The sequence below is a fragment of the Rhinolophus sinicus genome, chromosome 2, assembly GCF_057876585.1.
Source record: "Rhinolophus sinicus isolate RSI-liver-muscle chromosome 2, RSI-T2T, whole genome shotgun sequence".
Classification (NCBI taxonomy): Eukaryota; Metazoa; Chordata; class Mammalia; order Chiroptera; family Rhinolophidae; genus Rhinolophus; species Rhinolophus sinicus.
In genome coordinates, this window is record NC_142502.1 from 166,374,129 (window position 1) to 166,396,259 (window position 22,131).

Here is a 22,131-nt window from a genome sequence, read left to right on the forward strand (position 1 = left end):
ATATTAATATATATATATTAAGTATACAAATATTTAATATAATATGTATATATATTAGATTGTGCTCTCTAGGAAGGCAGGCTTTTTTTCTTTTTCTCTTTTGCTCACTAATGTAATCTCATTGTCTAGAACATTGTCTGGTGTGGTGACAGACTCTAAAGTGACCCCTGATTATTTCTCCCTCCTGGCACTCACATCTTTGTGTAATCTCTTCCTCTTGAGTTTGGTTGGGACCTGGGACTTCCTTCTAATCAATAGAATATGGCAAAGATGATTGGATTATATGCATACGATTAGATTTGTTTAGGTTACATTATGTGAGGCTCTGTTAGCAGGCTGGAGCTAGAGATTCTCTTTGCAGGCTTGATGAAATAGATGGCCATGTTAAGAAGGCCCATGTGATATGGTTTATAATACATATTCATATTGTCATATATGAGTGCAGTTCCCTTCTATGATACGAGTCCACTATCCTTACATAACCTTTCACAGGTGTTGGACACCCAAGTTGCCTCTGATCCCTTGCTATCACAAACAATGTCTTGGCTAATATCTTTGCATATGTCACACTATGGAATGTGGGCACATAGGGTATATGTCTGGGGGTGGGATTGCTGGACCACATATAATATGTTACTATTTCACTAGGTACTGCCAGCTTGTTTCTAGAGTAGCTGTCCCACATATCATGCCTATAGCAGTGCAGGATGGTTTTTGTTTTCTTATATTCTCCCCAATACTTAAAAAAAATAATCTGACTATATAATTATCATATTACTATAAAATACAAGTTTTTTTTCTCCAAAGTTCATGTTCTTATTGTATATGAATAATATCCTAGTCTTCCAAGTTTTGAAGACATTCAAGGATAGTTTTTTTCATACTGCCATTTGTTTTATTAATAAAAATTCCTCTGTAAAGAAATTTTTTGTGTTTTCACCACACAATGTGATATATAGATGATGTATTACAGAATTGTACACCTGAAATCTATGTAACTTTACTAACACTTGCCACCCCAACATACTTTAATTTAATTAATTAATTAATTAATTATTTTTATTATGGATGCATTTTTTATTCAATATTATTTTATATTAATTTTGGGTGTACAGCATAGTGGTTAGACATGTATATAATTTAAGAAGTGATTCCCCTACTAGTCTAGTACCTATCTGGTACTATATGTAGTTATTACCATATCTTTGACTAAATTCCCTATGCTTTATATCCCCATGACTAACTTGTAACTACCAATTTGTACTTCTTAATCCCTTCACCTTTTTCACCCTGCCCCCAACCCGCTTCAATCTATCACTTGAACAAATCTAGTACCCATCTGACATCATACATAGTTATTGTAATATTATTGACTATATTCCTTGTGCTGTACCCTACATTCCCATAACTACTTTGTTACAACCAATTTGTCCTTCTTAATCCCTTCACTGCTTTTTACCCCCTCACCCCCCCTCCCATCTGGCAACCATCAAAATGTTTTCTGTATCTATGCATTCGTTCCTGTTTTGTTTGTTAATTTTGTTCTTTAGATTCCACATATAAACGAAATCACATTGCATCTGTCTTTCTTGGTCTGACACTCCACTCAGCACAACACCCTCCAGGTCTATCCATGCCACTACAGATGGCAAGAACCCATTCGCTTCCATGGCCGAGAAATATTCAATCGTATATATGTACCACCTTCTCTTTATCCATTCTTCTGTTGATGGACTCCCAGGCTGCCTCCACATCTTGGTCATTGTAAACAATGCTGCAATGAACATATAAATGCACATGTCCCCTTGAAGTAGTGTTTTGGGTTTCTTCGGATAAATACCCAGAAGTGGTATTATTAGGCCCTTCTTTGTCTCTTGTTATAGTCTTTGTATTAAAGTCTATTTAGTCTGGTATAAGTATCGCTACCCCAGCTTTTTTTTTTTGTATTTTCATGAAATATTTTTTTCCATCTTTTTACTTTCTGTGTGTCTTTCAATCTGAAGTGAGTCTCTTGTAGGCAGCATATGTAATGATTTTGTCTTCTTATCCATTCAGCCCTCCTATGTCTTTTGATTGGAACATTTAATCCATTTACAATGAAAGTAATTGTTAATAGATATGTAACTATTGCCATTTTATTGTTCATAATTTTGATTTTTTTTTTTTTCTGTCTTAAAGAAGTCCCTTTAACATTTCTTATAATACTGGTTTGGTGATGGTGGACTTCTTTGTTTTTTTCTTGTCTGGGAAACTCTTATCTGTTCTTCAATTTTAAATGATAGCCTTGCTGGGTAGAGCAATCTTGGTTGTAGGTCCTTACTTTTCATCACATCGAATATTTTGTGCGAGTCTCTTCTGGCCTGCAAAGTTTCTGTTGAGAAATCAGCTGACAATCTTATGGCGCCTCCCTTATAAGTTACTAGTTGCCTTTCTCTTGCTGCTTCTAAGATTCTCTTTTTGTCTTTAACCTTTGTCATTCTAATTACAACATGTCTTGGTGTGGGCCTGTTTGGGTTCAACCCGTTTGGGACTCTGCACTTTCTGGGCTTGTATGTCTGTTCTTCACCAGGTTTGGAAAGTTTTCAGTCATTATTTCTTCAAATAGGTTCTCAATCCCTTGCTTTCTCTCTTCTCCTTCTGGTACCCCTGCGATGCAAATGTTGTTACACTTGATGTTGTCCTGGAGGTCTCTTAAACTATCCTCATTTTTTTGGATTTTCTTTTTTTCCTGTTCTGATTGTGTGTTTTATACTACTTTGTCTTCCAAATTGCTGATTCAGTCTTGTTTCATTTAATCTGCTGGTGATTCCTTCTAGTGCATTCTTCATTTCAGTTATTGTACGCTTCATTTCTGACTGGTTCTGTTTTATGATTTCTATGTCTTGTTTTATGCTTGCTGTCTCTTTGTTGAAGTTCTCACTAAGTTCCCTGAGCATTCTTATAAACATCATTTTGAACTCTGGTAGGTTGCTTGCCTCCATTTAATTTAGTGGTTTTTCTGGAGTTTTCTCCTGTTCTTTCATTTGGGATGCATTCCTTTGTTTCCTTATTTTGGCTGCCCTCTCTGTGCTTGTTTCTATGTATTAGATAAATCTGCTATGTCTCCTAGTCTTGGCAAGGTGGACTTATGTAGTAGGTGCCCCCATGGGGCTCTGGCACAGTTTCCATGGTCACCTGCTCTGGTTGCTCCAGGAGTATCCCTTGTGAGGTTTGTGTGTGCCTTCCTATTATAGTTGAGATTTGATTGCTATTGGTGCATCAGTAGGTGAGATTGGCCCTCAGGCTGATTGGCTGAGGGGTTTGGCCACATCCACAGCTTACAGGTTGCTGTGTGGGGGTTTAGCCCTCTAAGTGGGATTTGCCCCAGCAGGCTCTGGCGTATGCTACTTATGGGGTTAATTGGGCAATGCTGTGCTGTGGTCTGAAGCCAATTTCCAAGTATATTGGTTTTGCGAACTCTTGGGAGGAGCTCTGGTGCCGGCCCAGGTCACCCACTGCCTGTGACCAGCCTGGGGCTACCTGGTTTGCTGCCTATGCCAAACCTGGAGGCATGTGGGAGAGGCCACCCTGCTGCCATTTGCTGGCTTCCTTAAGTTGGAAGATGCAAGATTTCAGGGAATCGCTACAGTGGGAAAGTTGTGGTTAACAGATTAATGTAAATTCTGGTTTGGTGCCAGTGCGGAGCCTGGAGCTACTCAGCAAAAGTCTCAGAGCACACCAAGGACAGTCACTGCCTGCCTGGGGCCTGCCAGGCTCTAATCGTTTTCCAAGAAAAAGAGCAATGCGGGCAGGGCTGGCTGTTCACAGAGAAAAATGCCTCTGGCCTCGGGGGAATTAGGTAGGGTGGGGTCCCAGTAGAGCTCACCAGGCCAATCAGATTCAGATGTGGCCGTTTAGGGGCAGGCTCACCACAAGAAAGATGGTGCCTGCCTGCCAGCTTCATGGAAGAAGAACACCTCATGGGGAAAATTATGACTGTCCTCCAGCCCTCATCCTGCAGCAACACACTTCAGTCTGTCCCCTGTATGCCTGCAACACCCCCTGAGTTACCTTCCCTCCAACGGAGCCCAGGGTGAGTACCTGCGAATGAGAGAGTCTGTGCTTGGGCCATTTAAGAGGACATTTGGGTTTCCCGCAGCCTTTTGTCACACCCGGATGGTTGGAATTCCCACTGTTTTTCATAGCTAGATGTTGTAGAGGCTCCTCTTCCCGGCATCAGTAATCTGGGGTGGGAAGCCTGGTGTGGGGCTGGGGTCCCTCGCTCCTCCTGGAGGAACCTCTGGCTGAGATATCCCTCCTGATTCTCAATTGCCACACAGAGGTTTGGGGCCTGTTCTGAGTCTCCACCCCTCCTACCAGTCTTGACATGGCTTCTTTATATTTTAAGTTATAAGGCTTCTGTTCAGCTAGACTTCAGATGGTTCTCTAGGTTGATTGTTTTATAATTTAGTTGTAATTTTAATGTGTTCGTGGAAAGATGCAGGCACAGTATTTATCTACTCTGACATGTTGGATCTCTCAAAGACATGTTTTTAAAGATGAAAAATACAAATACTCAAAAGTTCCAGACATCAATGTATCCAAAATTATAAAACACGTCATTATATGAATATGTTTTTGGTTCATTACTGTTTGTTCTCTCCATCAATCTCTTCTTACCTGATTATGAAAGAAAAATAGGGATGTGGAAAGAGGGGCATTTGCAAGACTGTATTGAGGGAATTTGCAATACTGTATTGAGGTATCAGGGGAAAAGGTGTGTGTCTGTGTGTCTACACAATGGGGGAAAGGAAGAAAGGCTAAGAGATGAAAGTAAAAGGGAAACAAGTGTGGCATGTAATAATAAAGGAAGGTCTTTTCTCTTTAACTGTGATGGGGAGTGAAGGCGATAAGGGTAGGAGACAACAAAGGAGATTTTCAGTATGAACATTTACTTATGTGTGGAATGAGAGAGGAAGGAAACCACTGACCAACTTCTGTTTTATCAGGTTGCTTAAACCATCTCCATATATAGAACTGAGTACTGGAGATTTAATGCATCCAAAGAGCAGTAATTAGTGCTGTTGTGTGTTTGGGGAGATGAGGAAAAGGTAAAATACAATGACTGAATGAAGCATTAGGGTCATGTCAGCATGACCAATTTCTTCTTTGATTTTTTTCCTGTAGAGCTAAATTGTCCAGGTGTTGGAAAAGAAACTTGTAACCAGAATCTCCTCATCACCAAATATTATGCTTTAATTGCGAGGTGTGCCAGGTTTAAATACATATCACTAAATCTGCTTGTTGAAAGCACATAAAGCGCAGGCTTCTGAAAAAAATGAAGGCCTATATAGGTTTTTTCTGACAAATTTTGTTTGAAAATGTATTGAAAAATAGCAATTTCTCTTTTACCGATTTGATGACTGATTTACGTGTAAACAACTGTCTTATACAAATCAGCAGCAGGGAGCATATACTATAGTTAAGTGATAATCCATGTTAATAGAAGGGACTGAGATTTAGATAACTGAAACCAATGGTTAAAAAAAAGTGGACATATCTTTGAAATGAAGTCATCTAAACATATACTCACACTTTGCAAACACCAGCCGGACTCTCTCCGGGGTGTGGTTTCCCCTGTCTTCCAGAACCTGAAAATAAGGCCCTACTCTACCCTCCCCTGTGCTAGTGTTACTGATGGAACAGTAGGTAGGGGAAGGTTCAAGATGGACTTCGAATATTATCCAGTTCCGACCTCTATCTGGTGCTTGATTTTCCTCAAGTTTGTGTCATGTGGCTGTCCAAATTCTGTTTAAATATACCCAAGGATTAAAAATTCAGTTCATCTCAAAATAACCTATTCTGCGTGTAGGCAATAAAGATCTAACTTTTGCTCTATTGAAGCAGATATCTATACCCAGTTGTCATTCTCCTATGAGTCCTATTTCTGACCTTTTGGCTGACACTGGGGAAAAAGTTACTGGTTATTTCCAGTGGTGATATTTGGAAGGTATCTGTCACTTTAATCCCAAAGGTTTCCCCTTATAGGGAAAAAACAAACAAACCCACAAACAAAACATTTCTAGTTTTTATGAATCTGTGTGTCATAGTTTGAAGTTTACTCCCTATCTTCATCACTACTCCCTGGACACCTTGTTTTGCAATGATCCTCAAAGCTTAGCACTCAGAACCAAGCATAATCCTCAAAGAAGACACTGAGAAGAAGGGGAAATCTAGAATAAAATGGGGTCGGGCATGTGGGTAAATATATGCATAAGCCTTTGGTGTGAAATCCTTCCAGCATGTATTTTAAAATCTGAGATCTTTGTTCTAAATATACAGATAGAACAAGATTTTAAAAATATTAATAACCTTGTTTAACTGTATGATGGGCACTTGACATTAATAGTAAGAAAGGTGGGTGCAGAGGGCTGCAGATGGCATCACGATGCTGAACAGGTGTGTGGTCCCTGAGTGACTGGCTGTTGGGGAAGGACTAGATTCCCACAGCAGGCAGGTGCGGCACCTGGGTGCCACCAGGCTGGTTTGGGCCACTGACTGGCAGCTGTTTCAGGATGGGTTGCTTTATAACAATGGCAAATTTAGGAAAGACAATTAATTAAACCACCCCTCCATGGTTCCCTGTGTTGGTGCCGGCTCTTCTCAATTCAGTGCCTGCTGCTTCGGGAATGGCAGAAGCCCTCAGGATGCACACTGAGGAAATCCACAATTCAACTTCAAGCTTTATGTTTCTGAAAATTTCATTAAATCTCATAGCAAGAAACTAGATTACCAGTTTATCATAAAAGGACACCACTGAGGAACAGCCAAAGGGAAGAGATGTATGGGGGAACGGGCCGGGAGCTCCTGGCCTTCTCCAGGCTCACCACTCTCTCAGAACCTCTGCATATTCACCAACCTGGACATTCAGAGGTTTTTTTTCTTTAAGGGAAAATGATATAGGGCAGAATTAAAATGTTAAGGTCCTAAGACAGTAACAAACAATATGACGATAATGAAATTATCTGTACAAAGTAGGAGTGAAGTCATTTACAAGGTCGAGGAACTTTTGAAATCTAAGGCCATTTGAAGGACTGACTGGAAGAAAGTTAGGAAGTATAGAAGAAACCCATTACTCTCTGCTTATTCTCTCCTGATTGGATCCCTGCAGTAGCCTCCTTGCATTCACTCGGTTCCCCTCCCTCCATTTTCTACACTATATCTGGAGTGGTCTTCTCTCTTTACTTAATTCCTTCAATGGCTTCCCATTTTTCTTGGGTCAATGGCCAATGTTCTTATGAGTTTCTGCCTGGTCTGGGTCATCCTTCCAGCTTCACCCTGCATTGCTTTCTCTTGACCTCTGCAGCCACACTGACCTTTGTCGGGTTAATAGAATATATCATGGTCTTCCCCCACCCCAATATAGGGTCATGCTGTTTCTTCTCCCCTTTTTTCATCTAATTAACAGCCACTTATCATTGAAAATTAAGCTTAAATGTCACAGCCTCCAGGGAACAATTCCTGACCATCCATTTTAGGTTAGGTCTGTTTCTTCAGTGTTCTCAAAGTTTCTTTCCTTCAGAGTGCTCGTCTCAGTTTGTAATTGTGTACTAGCGTGAGTGTTAATATCTGTGTAACAGACGTGTGTTTCATCACTGTCCCAGCCAGAGGGAAAATCTCACCAATAACAGCCATGGGCATTCTTTCCCCTCTACACTGCAACGACCCTCTGTATTTCCAGGATCTCACCTTGTATCCGATATGTGTGTGGGTATGTGTGTGTGTGTATGTGTGTGGGGGGTGGGGGTGGACAAGAAAGGGGTTATCCTCACGGTGTGTTTGCAAGGAGACTGATCGAAGTTTGTTTTTATAGATGGTCGCAGGCTCTGTGCTGACGTGCAAGGCAATGACTCATATCTCACTTTGCTCTCTGGTGCTAATAACAGATGGTGCCTTGCTCATAAGGGAGATGAGCAGATTTTGGGGGGTAACCTCTCTCTCTTGTCTGCAAGTTCCCTCTTGGTTTGATTCCTGGTCCTAGGGTCCTGACTGTCCCTCATCATAACTGCTGTAACTTTGTCTTGTGGGAGGGGATTGGCAGGGGACAGGAAGCTGAGTAAGGCCCTTCTTCCCTGTCATCAGTTTGGCTAATTAAAAATAAAAAATCCTACACCTGTGCTGTAACTTTTCAAATGGGAGTAAGAATTTGGCTATTTTGAGCTCCAGTTTTTCCTTGATAACACTTCCCTGAGGTAGTAGATGCCCAAATGAAGGAGGGTCATGGAGAAAAAGGACAGAATAGGTGCTAAGCACACGGGCTATTATACAAAATTATTACCCAAATATGCATCTCTTTACATCAGTTTGTGGAAACAGAGATGATGTCTGTTCTCATCCAACATTGTATCACCAGCATCTTCTGTTGTATCCAGTGTATATAAGGTGCCTATTAAGTATTTGTTGAATAAGTGAATAATATAAAGAGAAGATAAATAAAGCAGCAGGCAAGAACCAACATGACTTATTTCGACATGAAGAGCCTGGAAAGTAGGACCTGGTAGCCAAAGACAGAGCCCAGTACCCAGAGGAAATAAGACAGATATAAAAGCAAAAACACCAAGTCTCTAATAGATTAAGGAAAAAAATCTACCTAAGAAGTAAGTGGAGATAGGAAAATAGGCTAATTTGGGGTGAGAGCAAAGGCCTCACTCATTTTCTAGTAAAAGAGATGACTGAAAATTTAAGTTTGTTTTGGATAGAAGCCAAAAGTTCAACCTGCAGTCCCAAAAGGCACTAACAATGTTTTATAATAATGAAGAATTTCTGAATGTCAAACACTGTGCAAAGCACTTTATTCACATTACCACATTTAATCCTTAGAACAAACCTATAAGGTAGATTTTATGCCAATTATACAGATAAAGAAACTGAGGCTCAAAGAGGTATGATGAATTGCCCAAAGTGACCCACTAATAAGTAGGAGAGCCAGGATTTAAATGCAGATCAGAGGGACCCCAGAGTCAGAGGTTTAGCCACAGTGCAAGAATCCTAAGAGTAGGCAGGGCAGAAGCTACCATCCCCATCTTTAAGTGTGTACCCTGAAGCTTTGAGCAGTAGTGAGACTTGTCCCAGGTCATGGAATCCGAACTCAGAGCTGGCCTGGTATTGCTGGTGTACAGTCTTCCTCCAAAGATCAGAAATAGGTTTAATAAGGTGACTTAGCAGCACACAGGTGATGGACTAAAAAGAATAAAGACAAATGGTGCCTGTGTTACAACTTATTGATGGTTTAAAACCCGAACTGTCATTGGTATGGGAGATGGATGGTAGTTAAAGTATTATAATCTACATAATTTGACTTGAGTGATTTTGATATTACGTAATTGCCTATACTCTGGACCCTCAAATACGTTACCCTGTGCAAACAACACTCTGGTACCTGATTACCTCTGTAGTCATCATGACTCCTGAGAACTGCCCACCTATGTATGGTGCTGGCCTGACTCCCACATTTACAGCATGTGAAGCTCTCCATCCCCTTCCCAAGCATGTTGATGACAACAGGGTGCACTCCTGACTCAGAGAAGCCAGTTCATTTCTATGTGTGGCCAGAACTTCTATGTGTGGCCAGGGACGTGTGAAAACTGAGCCCTGATGGACATGGACAGGTGAAAGGGGAGAGGTGAGGTTGTTGACTGTGAATTGAGAAACAGAGAGCAGATCACGGACAATGAAGAATGGATGAATCAGGCAAGAAGAGGGAAGCAAAGATGCGAAACAAAGATGATACCTCTTCTGGATTCCTAAAGTAGTCCCAGTCTCCATTTCCACTTCAGTCTGGAGCCCTGACTGAGTTCCTGATGAGCTAGCTGGCATTAGCTTTGGTTATTTGCATCTTGAAGTGTCCTGTGTGAAGCTCCCTTTCTGACTTTGAGGAGGACTGAGGAAGGGAGAGAGTGGGCCAACACGAAGGCCATCGTGTGCCCAAAGGAGCTGTGGGGAGGTGTGACAACTTGCCCAAAGCGAAGTCCCTGCCTTGGAGAGATGGCCATTGTATAACTAGAATGAAGCACTTACTTGGCACTGTTAGGGATATAAAGACTTGTTAAATCATCCAAGACTGATTTAGGTGGTAAAGTGGGGAGAGGCTTTTGAGCATCCACAAAGCACATGAATTTAACAAAAAGCAATCAGGCGTGTATTGTACTCCTTTTCTGTTTTCCCTCCTTTGGTTACTATGGCAGTGGGACCAGGTTTTACTGTGGCTTCTTCCTGGACACTTCTATATGTTACAATTATGATGAGTCAACATAACAGTGAAGTGCGGGGATCAGGGGTAACACTGTAACTAACATCTGTATAGAGCGCTACAGTTTACAAAGTGCTTTCACATACATTATAGCGCTGTAATTTATGGAGCACCTACTCTGTAGCAGGTGCTCTGTCAGGGCTTTGTCTATAAGAGCTCTGATTCCCACAACCTCACCCAGAGGCAGGCATTCTCATCTTCAATTTACAAATCAGGAAATTGAGGTTCACAGAACTTAGACGACTCACCCATAAATATTCAGGCGCCAGGGTTTGAACCACGCTTTTAGGCTGCAGTTTGCATTCTTTTTGCTGCATAATGATACTTTCCTCCTTAATTTCACTCCATTCATCCATACAAATGAGAGAATGCACTTTCATAAAACTATGCATGATTAGGTCAAAGTAATGGCAAGGGAAGTATTCAAAAAGAATCGAGAACTGTAAAATAAAAGTACAGAACGACTCAGTGAAGTCCAGAGTGAAAATATCAGATCCATTCCATTCAATTCTCTCCGGTAGAGGTGAGAAATGAGGCACTTATCAATTTTAATATAACTTAGTTATTTAATGCATTCAACAAATACCCGTGGGAGGCTTGTCTACTCAGTGCCAGGTATTGTGCTACCTAGACACTGGAGGAAAAAGTTAAAAATATATGGATATAATTCACAGTCCTAATGAGCTCTTGAACCAGTGAGGAGACAGATTGATAAACAATCTGTCTCTTAAGGGCATTGAGGGAGGTAGGCTATTTAAATGGATGCACCAAGTATTTAAGTGAAGAGTGTCTAAAATGTTGCTTTTCGCTGAAGGGAGGTTCAGGGACACTGAAGGTAACACAGAAGAGGTAGTGAATAGCCTGGGATGTTAAAGATGAGTAAGAATTTGTTAGGTGGTATCAAGGAGCGACTGTTACCATGAAAAAGATCACTGCCTATTCTATTCGCTTCAAGAATCAATGTGAAGGAGAAGAGTTTGAAATTTTCAGAGCCAGTTTCCCCACCAGCACATGAAATACATTTTTTCTTGGAATGAACATGAACTAGGAGAGGGAATTGGAAGGTGCTTAGTTTTCTTCCTCGGCTACTATAGAATTTCCTGTCCTGAACTTGTAGCTCTCTCTCACTCGTGTGTGTGTGTGTGTGTGTGTGTGTGTGTGTGTGTACCATCCTTTTGGGCTTTTTTGTTCATCTGCTATTGGAGGAGGGAGGGCAGCAGCCACTTGACAATATGTAATCTGATAAAGCTCCAATTACGTTTCTGAGGATATTTCTTATCTTCTTACCACCATTAATCAGTATTTCCTTAGTATAAGACACTATGTGTGTGATATTACATATTTTTGTTTACACATTTCACTTACACATCTGCTGTGTGCGCCTTGAAAATGCATTGTTTATTATTTTCTTTGCTCGACTGTTGTTAAATGGTTGTTTCCAAATGGAAACATATACCATCAACATACTTCATTAGAAATCTTAATTTGGTTGTGGGGTTCACTAATCAGTAAATAAATGGTCAATTAATATTTAACAACTTAAAAATAATTACACTAAAATGCTCAGGGATATCTTGTTGCATACTCTGAACATTACTTAAAAGCGCACTTACTCAAACAAAAAAAGCATTGGGTGGTATAAAAATCTGGAACAATAGCGTGAACTTTGTGAATTCTTAAACACTCAGGTTTTCCAGATCAGGGAGGACATCCAATGCAATACTGATTGAACACGACCTATTTGAAGAAATGCATTAACAAGTGGTGACTAAAGAGCATGTGAGTGATTATTCCATTTGCCTACCACGTTGTGGAGTAGGCTACTAAGCACATACAGATCACATGTGGATAAAGGTAGGTGCTTTCTAAATGTGAGGGTTATAAGCATTGCGGTCAACATCATCCCAGCGGGAACCATTCTCTGAAATTGTAATTGAAGTCTTTGGGACATGTTATTAGTTTTTTTTTTTTTTTTTTATGTTATTAGTTTTTAAAGCAATTGACTTACATAGTCTCAGGAAAATATTGAATGCCTAATGCAAAACCAAAGCCACATGACATTAAATGTGAACAGCCTCCTAGTAACTCAATTCATATAGAGTTTGACCAAAAAAAAAAAAAAAAAAAAAAGTCATCAGTAAGACTATCTGCCTGTGATGTGAGATCATAAATGAATAAACACTTAATTGGTAAATACAGTTATGACCTGAGGATATTTTATGGTCACCCAAGTCATTCTGTGAATTACTGATTATATCAGAAAGCTTGAGTCTCTTTCGGGCAGTGTGCCAAGAGAGAGAAAGCAATAAAGACATCGTATTTGGATCTTATGGGTTTTATTTCATTCCTTACGGTATTAACATCAACCCGAAGTGCTTTTTATACTAGCACTGACTTAATATCTGTCTTCCTTGGTTGATATTGCCAGTGGATGATGCTGGATTAGTATTTTACTTTATGAGTAACCTGGTTAATGCAATTATGAGCATTATCAAGTCTGCAGACATCGGCAAGGTGGAAGGACTTAACACCCTGAAGCTCACACACAAAGAACACAGAGTAATCTTTTGAGTCAAGAAGCTTGAGAGCCGTTCCAAATCCTGTTCAATGACCTGACAGTAGTCTGTGGCTTATCATTAAAATGAGAAAGTACAGGGTGCTACCTTCAGTAGAACTCACTGAATTGTAAGAATTACCTGGATGACATTTTGTTCCAACTCAACAGCTTTGCACTAGCTAACACGTGATGGACAATAAAGCATTGTCAGAAATTCTCAAGCTGGCTCCAGGATGTTGGCTATGTGTTAGCAGGCCTATGAAAATCTCTCCATCACTATTCATTTTCTTCATAATTAGTAATTATAATTTTGTCTTAATTAACAATTATAAATTTGCTCGTTTCTTAATTAGTAATTATAAAGTTGTTTGTTGAATTGACTATTTCTATAAGTACAGGGACTATGTCTTTTAAAAAATTACCAGTACATTCCCAGCATCCAACACCTAATATGTATTCTGTATTTTTTGAAGAATTAGTGAAGCACATTTGTATTTCCTGATGTCCACAGGAGTCCAGAATTCATTTTCATCAAAGGCTCCAGTTTGGACCTGAGCTATGCTAGCCCCTGGGTTCAGATGCATCTGGACTTGTCCTCTTGGCAGGTTGGAGGCACACAGGAAACTGCTTCTATTTCATTGAGTTAAGTAAATGGAAGGAAAAGGAATGAAAATATGGCTGCAAAGCTTTCTGTGTGGAGCACTATAATGAAAGAGGGGACATGAACTGAAGGATTTGTTTCCATGAGGGCTCTGTGAGACATGTGACACACAAGGTGTGTGACATGAGTGGGTAAAAGTCAATCTCCCCATTGCTCCCAGGGCCATTCTGGCATCTCAAGGGTTGGCATCTTAAGGAGGGTACAGGTGTCACAAACATGAATATTCTCATGAGGGAAGTGGGACCAGTGATAGAAGAGACACTTTCAGTGAAGTGGACTTCGATAGAGGACAGAGGAAAAGAAGAACATGGCAGAATGTTATCTTCACAGACTGGTTCCTGATCCCAAGTGGTAACTTTGGGCAGATACAAGTAGGAGAGGATTGGACCCTTTTTAAGTAAATGGGGTAAGAACCTAGGAGATGTGCTTTGTTTCTCCTTCAGTGCTGCCATCTGTCTCCACAGGTTCAAGAGGCCTAGGGAAGCTTAGGTTACATTTCCATCAGGAAATTTTTTATACTTCTCTAGGTCATTGGTTGGCAACCTTTAGTTAATGTGGTCAACTGACATGTTTAACTGTTTCCATTGTCTTTAGGTCCAAAAGAGCTCTGGGTTGGAGATTCCATAAATCACAGCAAACCCATTCCTAATTCATCATGTGAATGTTCTTTTCTTTCTTTAACTTTTTAATTTGTTTAAGTGTGTTTTTCCATGACCCGTCAGCTCCAAGTCAAGTAGTTGTTTCAATCTAGTTGTGGAGGGTACAGCTCACAGAGGCCCATGTGGGGATCGAACCAGCAATCTTGTTGTTAAGAGCACTACGCTCTAACCAACTGAGCTAACCAGGCACCCCCATATGGATGTTCTAAAAGGAGCGTGAATAACCTTGGATTCATATTCGAGGAGACTGTAGATTCTGGGTGTGCATTCCTGTTCTCGCTGGGATGCCCCAGGAGGGCAGCGTTTGGGTCTTATTCATTTCTGGGTCCCCAGAGCCCAGTCCCATATCTGGCACAGAGGAGATGCTCAGGAAATATTTGTTAAACAATATTTTGTGTAACTTCATAACCCTGACAGGATACAGTACATATACGTTGACTGTTCAAACAAAATAATTATTTTCATGGAAAAAGAAAAAGGAAGAGCAAGTGAGGGTCTCAACAGATTCCACAATGCAAAGTTTCTGAATCCTTTTTTCCCCCTAATTCCTTTCCCACAACTCTGCTCTCCACTCTAACAGCTGCTGCTCTGTCTGCAACCACCTGTGGACTTGAAGACACTATGCTACCTATCAGCTGGGTTTGCATCAACAGGGAATGCAGCCCAGGCAGGGAACATTCTGAGATGTGTTTGGTATCTTTTCCTCTAAGTTTCGTTCCTTGTAGTAAGAAGTTGAATTGTGTAAGACAAGCTCACTGAGATTTTTAGACAGCAATCCCTGACTAGGAGGCAGGAATGACATCTAACCAACTGTACCCTGTCCACCCTCGCTCAATGTCATCTACCTCCGTTACATCATCCCAGCCTACATTTCCTGCTAACATGATGCTTTTCTGAGAAATAGCAAGTATTTGGGACATCACCGACTGCCTGATTACAATGGATGCTTCGACGTTTTCTACAATTAAGATAATAATTGCTGGAAAGAGTAAGAACTGACATAACAATGCAAAATTCCTTAGGCTTCACTGGCCGAGTTCAACTTACAGTATCAGAACAGGAAATGTGTCTGCCTCCTTTCAAAACTGTAATGGTGTCATGCTGCCAATGTGGTTGGTCCGTGGGCAGGACCATCTGGGTTGTAAGCCTTACGGTAACGGAGCACACGTGGGCAGTCCTTCCAGAAGGAAACCACCACATGACATGTGGACTAGGACTCAGTGATTGACTGAGAGTTGGTTTGACTTTCTTCCCAGCGATGTTAGTATTCAGGTCGTGGTACCAACGCAAGTTATGGGTGTTCACGCTTTGTGCTGAGCCAAGGCTTGGACAAAGACTGACTTTTTTCTCATACTCAGTGTTATAGTGTTTTGGTTTAATTAAATGGAAAGTTCCTTGTTCCATTTTTAGTTCTATTTATATAAAGCGTTCAAGTAAGAATACTGTCTTATAATACTGTCCTTGACCAAGATATAGCAAATAATCCAATTAATTCATTTATCCAGTCAATACAGATTTACGGAGGGCCTACTATGTGCCAGATCCTCTTCTAGACCCTGGGAATACGCCAGCAATAAAATCTTTAAATAGTTGAGAGTTCCTTAATTCAGGTTTATTCCAGTAAAGTTAAGTTTCTGTTGCTTTAAAGGTGTGTAGGCTCTAAGATAGCAGGATTTAATATGGTAATGGAGTTTTTGGCTTGGTTTTCTTATTGGTTAGTGTTCTAGAAACACTGAGTCAATTATATCTTAGGTTTTTCCCTTCCCTTGCTTTCCTTTTCTTTCTTTTGCTTTTCTCCTTCCGTCTTCCTTCCCTCTATTCCTCATTCTTTCTTTTTCTTTCTTTGTGGCAATCTTAGTCTATGTGTCACAAGCATATAAAAGGCAGTAATTGACAATTTAATAACAGAGAATTAAGGCCTTGAGATGTCACTAGGAAGTGGAAAAATAGGAAGTTAGAGGCATAAATGCACAACCATCTAAAAAACAGAGTTCTGTCTGCACTTCTTAATTTTTTTATTATTATTATTTTTTAGCAGTTTGGTGACCTGTACATTCAGAAAGCATTAGGGATACACTTACTACATTAGCTAAGTGATAAATGGTCTCAGTGATGCAGTAGCTGTTAAGTGGCAGGGCCATCTGATGCCTCCTTTCTGAGAGTCTCCTATCTTTCAATCTACCTGTCAATTAACATATAGTCGCATGAATCTTTCTTGACAGAGAGCATGTTACATGTGGAGATGGATTGACAGGGAGCAGGCCTGACCGTAATTATAGTAGATGTTGATTTTGCATAGGCCTCTCCTGAGGTTGGGGGAAGGGGCATTGCCACAATTTGCAGCATCGACTGATTCTGAGAAACCACCAAGAAATCTCTGTTTGCCAGCGGTGGGTACGGGTTCCTGATCTCTAGTTCCAATACGCCATCCCTTTCTACTCAGGATGCAAGCTCCTGTGTCACTGGGTCAGTCCCTTTATTACCTCAAAGCCAGCAATTGCTTTGGAGGAAGATGAGCAGCAGGAGGCCAGGCTGTGTGTTTGCCACCTGGGAAAACGTGGCCTGCAGAGGAAAGCAGTCTGAAGGCAAGGAATCTGACTGCTTTGGAGACCCAAAGTCTCTGCTTCCTCCTCTGCCTGCAAGACCGTGACCAGATCTGCCCCGTCTGTGCTGTGGTCACTGCTGACATGAGCCCTTCAACCACTGTCACAGCCACTGGTTTGGCAGAAGTGATGTAGGTTTTGCACACACTATTTATGATTTCTGGTTAAGTTTGTATTTCTTTATGATCACCGGTTTCCTTTATTACTGTCTCTGTCCCCATGTAGTTTGAATGCTACTCAGTGTTGGGACTGTCTTCATGTTTTCACATTTCAACAAATACAAACTAAACATATTACCAAATGTCAATCACAAGAGGAAGAAAATGAATCAGTTCCTGCCTATTTTCTTCATTTATGTAGTTGTTCGTCATTCATTCAGTCAACAAATACATATTGACTACCTCCTTTCTGCCATCCATTGTTGCAGGCATGAGGATATAGCAGTGAACAAAATGTACCTTTCCTGCTGTACTGTTCTAGAAGAGGGAGATATGCAATAAACAAATAAGCACACGTTATGTCATGTAATGATAAGTGCGATGGAGAAAAATCCTGCAGAAATGGAACATTGCAATTTTAAAAAACGGTGGTCAGGAAGGCTTTTCTGGGAACTTGATATTTAAGCTCAAAAATTGAATAACCAACTGTATTTCCCATTCTGCCTGGAATGCATTGCCCCCAATCTCCATGACAATTCATATCCTATGTGCCCTACAGAACACAGCCCAAAAAGGATTTGTTGTTTATTTGAAATTGGAATGTTACTGGGTGTCCTGTTTTTTTTATCTAGTAACCTTGGCACCCCAGTGCTTCCCCCAAGCTGGAAATATTCCTTCTCTCTTATAAACTGCCATGCCACTCACTTCTCTTATGGCACCAGTGTTCCCTGTGGCATCACACTTATGTGGAGACAGATTTTATCACATCTCTTCTCCTCTAAGAACATTCAAGTCAAACCTTACCTGATTCACCTCTTTCTCCACAATATGTAGCAGACAACTGGCCCTTAGTAGGTGTATGTATATTTGTTTCATGGGTGCAAAGGTGTTTCTATAGACTCTGAGATGAGAGCATTTGTTGAATCAGCAAGTTCTTCAGAGCCACAGCCTTTTACATGAAGGCAGAATTACCTGCCACCTGAAGTGTGTGCTTCCCCAGAATACTCAGTAGGCTCCTAAGTGTCTCAGTCTTCTGCTCCAGTAGTTTCTTTCGTTGGAGTTTGAGCTATGCTTGCTTAGTACACAGTGTTTAGGCTGCTCTTGCCTAAGTGCCTGCTGACATAGTTGTTCACTGACAGAGAGATATCTTGGAGGGCTCCAAGAATGGATATAACTAGATACCTTGACACTGCGATTGATCTGAATCCCCAGGGGAGGATCTCTGAGGACTTCGATCTGGTTGGAGTTAGAGAGTTCTTCAAGGGTCACTTAGTCCAAACTTCTCTGGATTCCCTCTATAATATCTTCACTCAGTTATTTGTCAGCCAGCATAGGCAAGTAGTTATAATAACTGAACTATTTGACTTTCCCACTCTTTCTTAGAAACTTCAGCCCTTTTCCTCACTCCCCCCAAGAGTTCTAGTCTTTCTAGAATGCTGAGCCTTTGGAGGGCTCTGCTGGGCTGGCCAGACCAGGTTTCCATCCTAGTCCCCTCTGCAGGGATTCCTAGAGCAGCTCCCTCTGCTCTGTGCTAGCAGTCACCACGGCATTGTTTTGTTTTTTTGTTTGTTTGTTTGTTTGTTTTTGTTTTTGTCTTACAGTGTTTTTTAAGGAGCTTCCTTAGAGGAGGGAGACTTAACCGTGAAAGTTCATTTTGCCAAAGTCCTCAATGCAATTTGAAGAATTTCATGAGATGGAATTTGCCCTATAATATTTCTTAAACAAACCCAATGCCGTCGTGCTAATTCCCTGGGATTAGCGACATTTTCTTTAGAAACCATGTGAATCGTGGAGTATTCAGGAGTCCACTGGCTCTCACTGAGCTGACTCTGGGCATCTCTTCACAGCTCTGCCACATTGGTGACTTGAAACTGGCCACGGTGGGAGTTTTTGCACCATGGAACTGGCAAATGCCCCAAATCTGGGTTCTCTCTCTCCCCACCCCCCAAACTGGTGAGCTAGTTTACCAGATCTCTGAATATATTCTGTGGGAAGGGAGTCAGTGTGGGATGAAACCCTTTTCCAGTACCACTTGGACAGTCACTCTAGCTCAGCAGAGTTACTTTATCAGCCTAGGTAAGCATTCCCTTGAAAGTCCGGGAGTAGGGTCTGAGAGAATGTGGTAAGACTCGATAGGGAGGTTGCAGCTGCAGAAAATCAGGTCATAAAGGCCCAGAACACAGCAAATCCCAAGAGAGATACTTGGAAAGTGCCACCATCAGGAGGTATTGCTGAATGGGAGCTGGAGAAAAGTGCCAAAGGCACTTTCACAATTAGCTGGGGGGTTTTAGCAGATGGACAGGAGGGTACTTAAGGTGGAGGCAGGGAGTTTGCTTTTTATTTCATTAAGGAGCTGACCTTGCTGGAGCTGGGGTGACTCATTTATTTCACCCTCTTCCTTCCCCCACAGCAGGGACCTGACACATATGCTCAACGACCAGAAACTGCAGTGAGTACAAACACCTGCTGGCACTGCTAATTACCAAACACCCCCCAGGATGAGGGCATCAGTGTAACACCTGGGCAGAGGTAGCTGACTCTGTTAGAACCAGAGAATGTTGGCTTTGCAGTATTGTAGATACCTGGATCATTAATCAGAGAAATAGTGCTTTGTACCTGGGAAGCAGGGCCAGAGAGAGCCTTTTATTTTCGATTAGCGGGTGGTTGTTACAAAAAGAATAAACAGATTTCCTTAGCTTTCCTGCGGCAGAGTACGTTGCCACCTGAGAAGAATCTGATGTGAGCTCGTTTGTATTTAGGTAAAATGTGTTGCCTGAAACATCAATACAAGGTGTACTCACCAGGTTGCCTATTTCATAAATGACCCGAGTACTTCTGTGATCAGACTGTACATCCATTTACTTTAAAGTCAGCCACTTTGATAATGTGGGCAAGGTAGTGACCGTTAAAAGGCTTCCAGAGAACACTATTTAACAGCTCCCCTTTCCTTTTTACTATGCCCTGTAGCCTTTTCAGTGTGTTTCTCATTTATTTATTATTGGAGGGATAATAAGGACAATTTTTTAAAAAACGATTTTCTCCATGTCATTGTGCCAGGCAATGTGTTAAGGGCTCCATAAAAATTACCTCGTTTAATTCTTGTAATAACTCTAGTGGATGGAAATTTCTCCCCCCAAATTACATAGGCTTAGAAAGATGAAGAGATTTGACTAAGGTCTTGCCTCTTCTCCTGAGTGCCCATTTTTGAAACTACACAGGGGCAACCTGCAGGGAGGGGCTCCCTTGGTGCTGATGTCAGGATGGGGATTGTGGGGGCAGAGCCCCAGAAAGTAGTTTACAGGCTCTCAGCCTCACGTGGAGGGGTGCTGGCTCGGGTAGTAGATGGCCATCAGCTGTGGCTGATTGGCCGTCAGCTGTAGCCATTGAGCCATTGGCCACTAATATAACTGCTGCGGCTACGAAGGAGAGCCGAGGAGAGCCGAGGAGAGCCGAGGAGAGTGGAGGAGAGTGGAGGAGAGTGAAAGAGAGTGAAAGAGAGTGAAAGAGAGTCGTCGGTGGGTTGCAGACAAAACGGACAGCAGGTCGCACGTCCAGTGAACCCAGCCTCCAGTGAGACCGTAGTGGTATGACTCCCCTACCTATGGCTCTGTGGGTGTTCCTTTTTGGCCTCACCATATCCTGCGTTCTTGTATGGGGAGCGGGACCAGAGACCCCGCAGGCCTCCCTGCATGACAAATGGCGCAGCGAGCAGGGTCTCCCGCACAACAGGGTGTGTCATGCGGGAGACCCTGCTCGCTGTGCCATTTGTCGTGCAGGGCGTCCGGCGGGGTCTCTGCTCCCACTCCCCATACAAGAACGCAGGATATGGTGAGGCCAAAAAGGAACACCCACGGAGCCATAGGTAGGGGAGTCATACCACTATATTCTCTCTGGCGGCACTATACTCTCACTGGAGGCTGGATCCACACTGTCCGCAAACCGCCATCCACACTTGCTAGCCCCCATTCTTTCTCTCTTTCCTCTCTCTCCCTCTCTCTCCTAGCGTAGCCACAGCAGTTATATTAGTGGCCAATGGCTCACTGGTTACAGCTGACGGCCAACTAGCCACAGCTGATGGCCATGCAATCACAGTTGATGGCCATTTACTACCTGAGCCAGGCACCTGTCTATGTGAGGCCGAGAGCCTGGAAACTACTCTCTGGGGCTCCGCCCCCACACTCCACCCCTACAGGCTCTCGCCTCACAATCTACGCGACAAGCGTCTTCCGCGAGGGGCCCTGTGCGAGGAGCCTGGGGGTGAATGCAATATCCTGGACACAGCCAGGCTCTCTGGGCACAGCCAGGGTTTCTCAGGGCACCACCAGTGCTTCTGGGCACGGCCAGACTTCCTGGACTTCTTAGGGTACCACCTGTCTTCCCGGACACAGCCAGGGTTTCTCAGGGCACCACCAGTACTCCTGGACACTGCCAGACTTCCTGGACTTCTTAGGGTACCACCTGTCTTCCCGGACACAGCCAGGGTTTCTCAGGGCACCACCAGTACTCCTGGGCACAGCCAGACTTCCTGGACTTCTTAGGGTACCACCTGTCTTCCCGGACACAGCCAGGGTTTCTCAGGGCACCACCAGTACTCCTGGGCACAGCCAGACTTCCTGGACTTCTTAGGGTACCACTAGTTTCCCCGGGCACAGCTAAGATTTCTCAGGGCACTGCCACTTTCTCTGGGAACAGCCACACTTCCTGGACACAGCCAGGGCTTTCAGGGCACTGCCACTCTCTGTGGGCACAGCCACACTTCTTGGACACAGCCAGGGCTCTCAGGGCACTGCCACTCTCTCTGGGAACAGCCCGACTTCCTGGGCACAGCCAGGGTACCTTCAGGGCTCAGCCAGACTTCCTGGACTCAGCCAGGGCTCTCAGGGCACTGCCACTCTCTCTGTGCCTCTCAGGGTACCCTGCTGGAACAATAGCGACTCACAATCAAGGTGCTTACATATTCTCAATGGTGGCCAGTCAAGAGACAAAAGCAAATATCCCCCAGTTCCACTAACAACAGTTCCCAAACAAACAGTCAAGCAGTCCATTAAATTAGGGATGGAAGGCAATTCCCCATAGTCCATAGTCATTCACCAGGGCTGTCCTGGGGGTGAGGGACGACCTTGACCTCACCCTCATCTCCCACGGAGGACTCAGCAAGCGTTACCTCCTGGGACTGTAAGTCCTGCATCCGGGCTGCCTGAGCAG